This window comes from Mchenga conophoros, linkage group LG15, assembly GCF_057382185.1.
Source record: "Mchenga conophoros isolate Kocher_MC1m ecotype Shallow Benthic linkage group LG15, M_conophoros_male_GT1.1, whole genome shotgun sequence".
NCBI classification, from domain to species: domain Eukaryota; kingdom Metazoa; phylum Chordata; class Actinopteri; order Cichliformes; family Cichlidae; genus Mchenga; species Mchenga conophoros.
The window spans coordinates 15,592,654-15,603,890 of record NC_140540.1 but is presented as its reverse complement, the minus strand read 5'-3'; the positions used below and the strand labels follow the sequence as shown (position 1 = coordinate 15,603,890).

Here is an 11,237-nt window from a genome sequence, read left to right as displayed (position 1 = left end):
CTTGTAGAACCACCTTTAGCAACTGTAACTTGAAATAATTATTTTCTCTTTGATTTTATCAGTTTTTCACATTGTTGTGGGGGAATTTGGGCCCACTTCTTGTTACATCAGTTCATCCAGGTTGCAGGAATCTGTTTATGCACAGCTCTCGCAAGGTCCCACCACAGCATTTTATCTCTCCACCACTGTGCTTCGTGTGATGATATATGTTTCTTTTTTGCCAAACATGGTGCATTAGGGCCAAACATCTCTACTTTAGGCAAACCTTTATTTTAGTCACTAGCTTGTACCGGCTTGTCCCGGCTCTGTTGACCATAAATATTTCAGGAGGCTTTAAATGCATGCAGGTAAACTGTGTAGAAAGCAAAAAAGCAGCATTTGGTGTAACATCCAAATTGAGATGTTACTGTAATCCCATCACATTTTTCAATAACACAATAATATCATACGTGACTGTACAAAAATCAGTAATTACATTAAAACTCTGTTGCTATTCGCAATACAAGGGTTCTTAATACTTTTCAGCCAGACAAAGAAAACAAGTTAGCCAGAGCTTGTCTTTACATTTTTACATGCTGTAGTTTTTATACATTTTTATACATCATATACATTATACATTTATATCCCAAATGTTAATAATATGCATGTAATAAGTCCCTAGTAACTACATAAATTGCTTTAAAAAAGCAATAAACTGCAAAGAAATACAATGTTTTTACATGTTTCTAGTTACAGAAATGTCAAATGCATATCCCTCAAAATTGTAAAAGAGAAAAAGTTGCACAAAATAGTGTCCAGCCACAGGAAATTTGTTTTAAATGTGTCTTCATAATTTCCTTTTTGAGATACACTCAAAACTGTAACAAAAATGAAAATAGATATTACTGTGCACAATTTGCAAAACGGTAGCATGTGCATCAAAATAAACTGATCTTACAAGTGCAACCAAAGCTCTAAGTGTCACACGACATATACAGGGAGCCTTAAAGTCAAACATGTCTTTTCAATAACACCAATGGAGCTTTGATAGGCCATGGAGGAAAACAACCCTACAGTTTCTGCAAAATTTACGTCACTTTCTGTTTTATGGTAAGGGTATCTGCACAAGAGGTAGATAGACGCCCCCCCCCCCCCCCCCCCCCCCCCCCACACACACACACACACACCACACCACCACCAAAAAAAGAAATCAAACACACCCTTTTGTTCCTGTACATTTACAGCTCAATCACCTGTTCAGGGAGGAGGTAACTTGTGGAGTGGTATACAACTTTTAATGGACTTTATCTTGTATCTTTATTGCAAGAAAGGACACGCACAGGTGGTAAAGTACAAACTGCATCCAGGACAGAAGCAACACATCTCTGGCTCTTTGCAAGCATCTGTCCGAACAGCACGCTAACACAAGCTAGCAAACAACTCCTAGTGACTCAGCCCAGCTCTGCCTGATCTTCAACAGGTAACAGAAACAATGATGAGCAGCCAGGCCTGTATTTTTGTAGCTTTTATTTCTATCTCTACATATTTCAAAGGTAGAATCACTGTGGTAACTGATTTGAAGTCTCTAGATTTCAACTGCTATCTGGTCATATATAAAGATTGTATGTTTGGCCTCATTGGGTTAGGGATTTGTGTCAATGTGTGGGACTCTAGTCTCAGTTTTTTTGTTACCAGTGTACGTCAGGGCAAAACTAATATGAGCACTATAACATATAACTGATGTTCTGCATTACATTTAAGAAAAGTAATGAGCCACCTGTAATGACTCCATCAGTGCAAAAGAGAGACTGCAAATATTACAAGGCAATCGCAAAACCTTTGGCTGTTGATGATTTAGTAACTATATTTGCAAATGAGGCAGACACCAGTGGTCTAAGGTGACTTTTATAGAAAGTCAAACAGAGATTATGAACCTGTTTACCTCCACTGCTTTATTAAGGTGGATGTGGTAAGAGTTGATGTCTCATCTCTATTATCAAGGCTCTCCTTGTTTTCACACTATACTCTAACTCCTCTACACCACACAAGTTGAAAAACACAGAGGAATTTGCTCATTTACAGTATCTGCTACTGCTACCTTTGTTTACACACACATATATTCGCATTTACAATAACTCACAGAACTTAAACGATCTGAAAGCAGTGAAAGCAAAGCTGGGAGCAGCTCATTCGGCATGTTGTTCTTTTATAAGTCAGGTTTATCCACAATGTGCAAATGCAAACAACCAAAAAAAGCTGCTGCCAAAACTGGAACTGGATAACTGGTTAACTGGAAACAGACATACCCATGAAAATGCCTGAAACTACAGATTCTGTTGGCTCAAAATGAGTCAAGCTGACTTCCAGAAGCAATAGCCAACTGGGACAACAAAATTAAAGTAATTTATAGGAAGCAAAAAGACAATGATATGGAACACTGTTTGAGATTTAAGGAGAGACATCATGTATCTACTCTGGTTTAAATTGATACCTGTTTTCACTGGACAATCACTCCTGCCCTGCTTGCCCCGGTGGAATGCCACTGACTGGCGCACATAACCGGTAGTCTTGAAATGGATGTTTTCCACGGTTATGGATATTCAAGTTTTTCTGTCAGCTTTTATTTGTCTGTCTTGTTTACAACCTACTTGTGCTGCTCTCCAGGAAATTAAAATATACTTTGATGCAACTATATGACGTTTGCAATCATGAAATCAGAAATGATTGTTTGAAATGCATGTTGCAGTTTTGAAAAACTTGGGAAATATTTGTCATCTGTGTGAATAATATCAAATGAAATGATATTTTGAATACTTATGGCCTTGGTCAGTAAGGCCTAGAAATCATCTGGTGCCCAGATGGCAAAAACAAGGGATAAATCAGTATTCCCTGTTGCAAGTACTTGTGATACAAACTGCAAACCTTCACCAATCTCGCCAAATAACCAGAGCTTGCTAAAGAGTCAGCAGCTAGTCTCATTCTTGAGTGACTGGGGCTTAAATTTCACTGCCTACAAAGTTGAGCATTTTACATTGTTTCACAAGAAGGAAAAACTGGGTCAGTAGAGCTGGACCAAAAAAGTTTGGGGAAATATAGTAGCTGGACTATAGTTTCTTGAAGTTGATTGATAAAATGCAGTACCAACAGTGCTAAAATATCACAATGGAAGTATTACATTTTTTTGGCATCAGTAGTGTCTAACAACTTTATTTTTTTAATTATGTGATGTCAAAAATCACTTATTTCAGCCTTTATTATATATATTAAGCCAAAATATTTTGGGTTATCATAACAAATTGAAAAGATGCATAGTCAACAAAACTACATATAATATCAGGTATAGGTTCATAAACTATTCAGGTTAGTGCAGGAGAAACAGAATCAGCAGGGAGGCAGCCAGCTCTAGCGTATTAGCCTTCCGGCATTGTAGTGATAGATTTACACAATACTCAATCTCTGACCTTTAATTCTTGCCAGAGAAGAAGAGGACGCCCACATCTCCCTCTCTGTCTCCCTCCTTCCATCTCTGCCTCTTTCTTCTCGTGTGTTTCAGTCTCTCTTTCAGAAGCCATAAGCGGCCTGAAGACTCCCAGACGGGTCTTTTGCACCTCTTTCTGTTCATTAAAGAAGAGTTTGATCTGATTTAACCGCTGAGCTCCACTGGAAGAAGAGAAGCAGAGCATGAACATAAGCGCTACCTCAGCCTGTTTTCTACATATTGCATACTTCCCAACATGAGGCCATGCCATGCAGGATGAAATCTGCTTGCACAAAAGCCAAAAAACTTTGATTCCATGGCTCCTTGTAATCACTGGAGCTTTTCTAGACGATATCAAAACCAAAGTAGCGGCTCATTTCTTTCCAACTGTGATTCTTCTGCTTGTTTTTTTTATTGCTCCGTTTTTAGCTTTTGTTTTTTCGTGCTTTTCCCTGCCTCTGCCTGCTCCCTTCACAAAGACCACATTCTCATTATTTATCACTTTTCCTACCTTGCTTTCTACTCTTCTCCTTACCTTCTGTGCTGCTCTCTCAGTTAAAAGCATGGCTGGGTGGAAACTCTCCTCCCCAGCACCAGTGACCCAATTACTCTAAGTTGTCCCTCCCTGGTAGGATGTAGCAGTGTCCCTCCCTGGAGACTCAGCCTGCAGCGCATAGGCGATCCATCACTCTCCTCTGCCACCTCCCTCTCAGCACATTTATTACTGTCACACAGACACACAGGCTCAGAGGTATGCACATTCCCGTACATGCATGGATGTCCTCAAATCCTCTAAAAGCAGATGTGCACATCAATAAAACTCAAATGCTTGCATAAGTAAACATATATGTGGATTTAATTAAGATCCGCATACACACACAGTGTTACATAATTACAGGTGGGCATCTCACACATGCTGATGATCAGTTCTTTTTGCTCTGGCATTTCATCACACCTCCAGTCTTTGTTTGTATAATCCTGTATGGGTTTCTCACAATAGTGTCATTGGAATTTGATGAAGAGGCAGGTGTCATGAAGGCAGCGTGCAACCATTAATTTACAGAAATAACCTTCTACTGCTGCTGCAGCTGCTGAAGTGGGGGAAAAATACCTGTTTGAAACAGGTTCTGGCTGGTGAGGTGTCATGTAAAAGGTTTTCATTAATCTGTTCACAAGAAAGATTGCGACCGCAACCAATTGAAGTATTGTAAAAACCCATTTCAGCCTTCTACTTTTATTAAAAGTAATTAGTTTACTCTGCTGTGTGTTCAAGGGACTGCATTCTCTTCATGTTTGAATTTTACAGTTCTGAAGTTGGCTGCCACTGCTGTGTGTTTAATACATGACAAAATCAATAGGAACTGAAAGCTCTTTTGACATTGCCTCGTGGTCTGAAAGTTAAGTTTGGAATCGTGGCAGAAATCTAATACAGCCCCGTCTCAGGATTTTTGACTGATGCCTTCTCTTCGCAGAAAGGTTGAGCATTGTTGAGACACTTTGCCACTTGTTTGCAAAAAGCACAAATTAATGTGTCAAAATACACCAAAGTTTAACATACTGAATTCACTGTCGGTTAACTTGAATTGTGTTTTTTGCCGTCAGCTAAATAGAGATGAAACATTTATCACTGTTTAAGTGCATTTCTCATCTTTCTATCCGTCACTTCAGCTGCTAAATGGTCCATGATTTTCATCATGTAGTCTTAAAAGTCTTTGTAATCTAAAAAACATTGAGCTTGCATTGTCTGAACGCTGGTGTGAATGAGCCATTAAAGTACATTAGATTCATTTAAAAAACTATTTTATTCACATAAATAGGATAGAATATAATAATTTTATCATCCACATCAATGGAAAATTGCCTTCGGCTCACCAAGTCGTAAATGAATCAGTCAAGTCACTTCATATTAACCCACATTTAAACATATACATATACAAATGTTTAACACAACAATAACATCACAGCATCTCCTTAGATAGTGGCATCCTATAACGTCGTCCTGACGACATTCATTCAAAGTCAGAATAAAGAGGGTGCTTACGATCAGCAACAATAGACTGGGCTTTCCTTAAAACAGCCTGATGATGCAGCGTAAGTTTGTTGTCTGCCAATAATTTTTTTACAAAGTAAAACTTTTGCCAGTTACTATAAATGATAAAAATATATAATAAATATATCAATTAATCAGCTAAAAAAGGAGATTTTCTTTGTTTAATTACATTTGAACCCATTGACTCTTCCCCCATTTCTAAGCTATTATACTGGTTAAAGTATCTTTCAGCTCTCAGGCCTCAGTGCACACTAATCAGCAGCATTCAGAGTATGACATGTAAAGGACACAACCCCAGCAATAGCAGTGCCCCAGTGTGTAACAGTTTGTGGATGTTAGCTTTTCTCAGCAACAAGCAAATCTGTCAAATCAGCAAAGGAAGTAAAGTAAATGGGGCTCACTGTGGAAACATGATTATCTCCAAGCAAAGAACTAGATCAGTCAATAAACACTAATAGATTAATGGAAGCAATGGGGGATGTCGTTCCATCCTTAATTCTGGCACTGGTTTAATGATCAGAAATGCTGAAACAGGCTTCAATTGAGTTAAGCCAGTGCATTGCTGGTTTGAACCTGTAGTGGTGGAAAGCAGCTTCCTTAGTCTCTCCTTTCTGTATACAGTATAAAACTGTGTGTGTGTTTCAATCTGGTTTCCTGTTTAATTCTTTCTGTGTGTCACTCTCTTCCCTTCTGGCTGTGTAGCTTCTTATGCTTCTTGTGGCTCACAGCCTCCACAGTGATTGACAGATGCTGGGAAGGGAGGCAGAAGGGTTATCAGCCCATCTGACAATCAAAGCTTGCTTAATGTACAAGCTCCAGCCTAGCACAGGAAATATCCCCAGAAGTTGGAAGGAAAAAGCTATAGTGGAGTTTAATAGATGACTCTTAACCCCTTTTTAACCCAGGAAGTCAACAAATGCTTGCACACACTTGAATAACGTGATAGATCCACTGTCAGGTGAATCATGAGCATAAGGCTCAGAGATGGAAGATGGAAAACAACCCATGGCATCCTACTATGGGCTCCTGACTGATGTGCAGACCATCAACTGAGATAAACCTGTGGCTTCAAAACCTCCTAGCATGGCATCTGTCCAAGCAGCTGAGCTGGATGAACCTTGAAAGTAAGTCCGCTGAGCATAAAGGAGGCTGAGCAGGGGGTTATAGCCAAGAAATATGGTTACCTCCCCAGAAATCACTTCCATAAATTCCTTACAAAATGAATCCTTTGATACTAGATAATTTCCCCCAGGGATCAATAAAGTATTCTGATTCTGATTCTGATAGATCCCCTACAACATACCTTCTTTTCTTCCCTTTTGTTGTCTGCCTTACCTGCCGCGGTTGCCCCTGGCTGAACAGGGGATTTGGCATGATTGTCCTGTTGTGTGGGTAGTCTCACTGGGCAAGCATGCCAGGTGATTGGGATGCAGTAAGCGGGCTGGGGGTTTCAGACAAGCCTCACATACACCTGAGCCACAACTCCAGTTACTCATTTTAAGATGCTTGTCACTGACATTGTACTGTTGCACCCAATGTGACCCAGTGTCCTATATTGAGATTCACAGCCAGCTAAACTCTCTCTTGCATCACTTCCTCCAAGGAACAGGCACGTGTTGTATTTGGACAGGATTTAATGCAAAAAAGTGTGAAACTGAAATGATACAGAATACAGAAATGTCACATAAACATTAGCTTGGGTTGAACTTAAGTGGACATATAAAACACATCAAAAGTTTCCAAATCACTTCAATAATGTCATATACCCTCTCTTAAAGGTAAACACAATTAAGAAACTTACTCATATTGCCACTCAAAGGGATTTAACGGAGTGGATGGCTTTGGATCAGAGGAAAACACACCATGTCTTGCTTCACTCATGAGCAAACACTTCCTATCACACTTCTTTTAGTGACTAATTGGCTCAACATAGCAAACTGTGCAAACCTGCGCCCCCTATAGGCCTGGAGAAATAACATACAAACAGTTCCAGTACACTCCCCGCCTGGCATTATTTTAAGATTGCCACTAGACCCTATTTACACATGAGACCAATCTCTCAGAAGAAGGATACAGTCCGAAATGGGTCTACAGAATGTCTTTGCAATCTTGTCGCGTGTCACCTTCACTTCCATCTTTCTGACAACTCCATCTCTGCTTGGAAGTGTCTTCACGATGACACCCATAGGCCACTCATTTCTTTTTAGTTGCTTGTCCTTCAGAAGAACAACGTTTCCTTCCTTCAAGTTTGGTTTGCTGCGCTGCCATTTCTGACGACCTTGGAGCATGTGGAGGTACTCCCTCTGCCACCTGGCCCAGAATGTGTCGGCAAGGGCTTGAACTCTCTTCCACTGCCGTGTATATATGTTGGCCTTGGTGAATTCCCCAGGTGGAGTTGGAATCGGATCGAACTTCTGGGTGAGCAGAGCTGAGGGGGTCAGGATTAAGGGAGCGTCTGGATCCGAGGAAACGGGTACAAGTGGCCTTGCGTTGATAATAGCCGTGACTTCCGCCATTAACGTTGTCAGGACCTCATGAGTTAGAGTAGGGTTTCCTGCTTGTAGGAGCATTGAGTCCAGGATGCGTCGTGAGATGCCTATCATACGCTCCCAGGCGCCACTCATGTGAGATGAGTGAGGAGCATTAAACACCCAGGAACACCTCTGCTTGCGTAGGTAGTCATCCACACTTGTATCACCAGGTTTTGGGGAATGCAACTTTAGGTCCTTGGAGGCACCAATGAAATTGGTTCCGCAATCTGACCTCAACTGTTTGGCAGGGCCTCTGATCGCAAAGAACCTGCGAAGAGCATTGATGAAACTGGAAGAGCTGAGAGTTTCAATCACTTCAATATGAACAGACCGTGTAGACATGCAAGTGAACAAGACTGCCCATCTCTTACTGTTTGCATGACCACCTTTGGTGCGGCGTGTTGAAACCTCCCACGGTCCAAATACATCGAGGCCAACATAAGAGAATGGGGGGTCCGTCTGAAGGCGTTCGGCAGGTAAGTTAGACATGATTTGCTGCTCTGTTCTACCTCGAAGCTTTCTGCAGGTGACACATTTGTGGATTACACTGCTGATAGACCTCTTAGAACCAACTACCCATAAGCCACTTGCTCTCACAGCCCCCTCAGTGAAGTGTCTTCCTTGGTGCTGGGTGACTTCATGGTGATGTCGAATGAGCAGTGTTGCAATGTGATGCTTCCCTGGTATCAGAAGAGGGTTAGCCTGATGACTCGGCAAGCCAGACTCTGCAAGTCGACCTCCTACTCGCAATAAGTTTTTGCCATCGACGATGGGATGAAGTTTGTGAAGAGCACTGTTGCGAGGTAAGTCTCGTTTCGCCATGATGCATTTTATTTCTTCTGCATAGGCTTCACGCTGGACACACCTGATGATTGTGTGCTCTGCTTCATATAACGCTTCATCTGTGAGACTAGCCTTACAAAGATGCCAGCCGCTACAGGCACCACCATCTTTAGACTTGAAACTGTGGGAGATGTGGCGAAGGTAGGCCACCGCTTGGACAAGGGAAGTCCATTTTGAGAATCTTTCAAAGCGTGATGAACCCAAGGCACCTGGAGCAGTTGTGGTCACAAGCACATTGACGTTACGTCGAATTTCAATGTCCGACTCTGGATCGACGAGTTCAAATGGACCCTTTTCTGGGGAGAGAGTCTCGTGATTGAGAAGAAATGCTGGGCCGTACAACCATGAAGTACCAGAGAGTTTGTCTGCTGGTACAGACCGAGAGCCATGATCGGCAGGATTGTGCTCTGATGGGACGTATCTCCATTGATCTGGTAGAGAAGACTGCTTGATTCTCTGTACACGATTGTTCACATATACATGGAATCTTCTGTTTTGATTGTTAATGTATCCTAACACCACTTTACTGTCAGTGTAGAATGTTGTCTTGTCAATCTTTACGTTTAGTTCTACTGTGAGAAGCTCTGACATCTCCACAGCAAGCACTGCAGCGCACAGCTCTAATCGAGGAATGGTCGGTTCTGGTACAGGAGCTAGTTTGGCCTTACCCATAACGAATCCGACCTCACTGTGCCTATCTTCATGTGTGACCTTCAGGTAAGCTACCGCAGCGATGGCTTTCACTGAAGCGTCTGAGAAAACACAAAGTTAGAGTAGAACTGTCACTCGACGTCCCTCGCAGAGCACTATGATTTCACTGTACTGTTGCACCCAATGTGACCCAGTGTCCTATATTGAGATTCACAGCCAGCTAAACTCTCTCTTGCATCACTTCCTCCAAGGAACAGGCACGTGTTGTATTTGGACAGGATTTAATGCAAAAAAGTGTGAAACTGAAATGATACAGAATACAGAAATGTCACATAAACATTAGCTTGGGTTGAACTTAAGTGGACATATAAAACACATCAAAAGTTTCCAAATCACTTCAATAATGTCATATACCCTCTCTTAAAGGTAAACACAATTAAGAAACTTACTCATATTGCCACTCAAAGGGATTTAACGGAGTGGATGGCTTTGGATCAGAGGAAAACACACCATGTCTTGCTTCACTCATGAGCAAACACTTCCTATCACACTTCTTTTAGTGACTAATTGGCTCAACATAGCAAACTGTGCAAACCTGCGCCCCCTATAGGCCTGGAGAAATAACATACAAACAGTTCCAGTACAGACATGGCATTTGTTAGCGCTTTATTAACTGGTAAAGATGCAACTTAACTAAAGGAAAATGTGCATGAACTTTTAATTATTAATAGAGGAAAGACTTTTTGTAATGCTACTACAAAGTTTAAGGAGTGAATGTAAGACCTTTTAGAAAGCTAAACCGGTCATATTGCGTGAAGCCAAAGAGGCTATCCATCTGTTGGGCTGAAATAACTTGTTGAACTTTTAAAGTGTGGTTGGGCTGACCTAAACATGTTGAGCCAACTGTATAATTGGCAATTCACGGAGCACTCAGCACTCAGTAATTGCTCTTGCTGTATCAAACTTGAAGCCATTAGACCCTATCAAAAAATATTTCTGTATGGGAAGGTGGCTGGCTCAGTCAGACAAAGAGGTTAATACAAAAACCTGGAAACCAAAACAGTATGCATACAGTGGACACATTTCATTTGAAAGATAGCTTTTCTAAGTACCCTTGTTCAACAAACATAAGCCTGAGACTTACACAGGAAAAACAAACTAACACCTAGCTCACCTTAATGTTCATGGGCAGGTCATCCACTCACCGTGGGCCCAAATGTCACGGTGATCCAGGGCTCTTAATGATTTCTTTGAACTGTTTGTTTTTCCAGGGAAGAATGATTGCACAGCATACATTTTAATTACTTGGATGTAGAAGTTTGAATTAATTTTGAAGTTTCTCTAATACACACAAAATTAGGTCCCAGCGTTTGGTTTAATGTCTGTTAACAAGTTGTACCTCAACCAGATCCTTTTGATAGTGAACAATACGTTTCTGGCATAATTTCGGCTGGATATTAGAATTGGTAGAGTTCATTTAAACTGGTTGGTTAGTGCAGATTCTGGCTGTGGTCCACAATTTTTTAACATGATTGAGGTCAGCTTCCCTCAAATTCCAATGTTAGCCTGTTTATCCATTCTAAAACCAGTCTTGATGTGTATTTTAAGATTTTTCCTGTTGGAACACCCAGTTGTGTCCAAGTTTCAGCCTTCTAGCTGTTGGTTTGAGGTGAAGTTGAAAAATCTGGAGGTAGTCCTCCTTCTT

At 41.1% G+C, this 11,237-nt stretch overlaps 2 long non-coding RNA genes across 2 annotated transcripts; both read right to left on the bottom strand.

The window, feature by feature from the left end:
* Positions 1-7,129: 7,129 nt before the first annotated feature.
* On the bottom strand, positions 7,130-7,840 carry LOC146558101 (uncharacterized). Its single transcript, XR_014888560.1, has 2 exons — positions 7,309-7,840; positions 7,130-7,161 (listed from the first exon to the last, which is right to left on the bottom strand). It is a non-coding gene; the product is annotated as an uncharacterized LOC146558101 (long non-coding RNA).
* Positions 7,841-9,796: 1,956 nt separating this feature from the next.
* LOC146558100 (uncharacterized) lies at positions 9,797-10,071 on the bottom strand. The gene is made up of 2 exons (XR_014888634.1): positions 9,982-10,071; positions 9,797-9,834 (listed from the first exon to the last, which is right to left on the bottom strand). It is a non-coding gene; the product is annotated as an uncharacterized LOC146558100 (long non-coding RNA).
* Positions 10,072-11,237: the final 1,166 nt, after the last annotated feature.